Here is an 887-nt window from a genome sequence, read left to right as displayed (position 1 = left end):
TAAGTGTATAGATATTTTTCATTGTTGTTATTGACGAAAATAGAAAAATATGGCAAAAGCTAGCAAACCACCATCATTGGCTCCCTGGGAAGGTGGAGGTAGCGAGGCAAAGAGAGATGATGATTTTCTTTATATGCCTTGTTAGATATTATTTCAATTCTACAACAACATACAGTATTTTTATAATTTTTAAAAACGTTATAAAGTATAAAAAAGAAAAGTGAGGGAATGAATGCGAGAAAACATGGCCCAAGAACCCAACAAGGATTCATTTAGAACAGTTGGGAATACATTTGGAAGAGAATTAGTCTCAAGTATTGAAAGCATCCAAAACCATGGCGCTGGAAAACAGGTGGGGAAATGTGAAGCCACGTTGCCCAGAAAAGAGATTACGTGGGAACAGATGATGAAGCTGAAGTGAAAACAAGAGGAAATGATTGCTGTTTGCAAGTGTTTCGTATGTGGGTGTGTCACTAATGTCCATTTCCTCCCCCTCTCTCACAGGACAGGACCCTTGATTTTTAGGTGGCTGCATTTTCCACCTCCCTTAGAGCTGGGTGTGACTATGTAACTAAATTGTGGCCCTCGTCTGTGCACACAGATGGTGCATGTTAACATCCAGGCTGAACCTTTAAAAGGAACGGGCAGAGCCTCCTCTTCCCCAACATACCTCCTAACTAGGGCTCCTGGGTAGCTCAACTGGGTAAGTGTCTGCCTTCGGCTCAGGTCATGATCTCAGAGTCCTTGGATCAAGTCCCACATCACTCTTTGCTCAGCAGAGAGTCTGCTTCTCTCTCTCCATCTGTGCTCTTCCACTCTCCCTCTGTGGATGTGCGCTCTATCTCTCAAATAAATAAATAAAATCTCTAAAATAAACCTTCCTAATT

This window comes from Lontra canadensis, unplaced genomic scaffold (assembly GCF_010015895.1).
Source record: "Lontra canadensis isolate GAN:19392208 unplaced genomic scaffold, GSC_riverotter_1.0 scaffold9, whole genome shotgun sequence".
NCBI classification, from domain to species: Eukaryota; Metazoa; Chordata; class Mammalia; order Carnivora; family Mustelidae; genus Lontra; species Lontra canadensis.
This window is presented reverse-complemented; position numbering follows the sequence as displayed.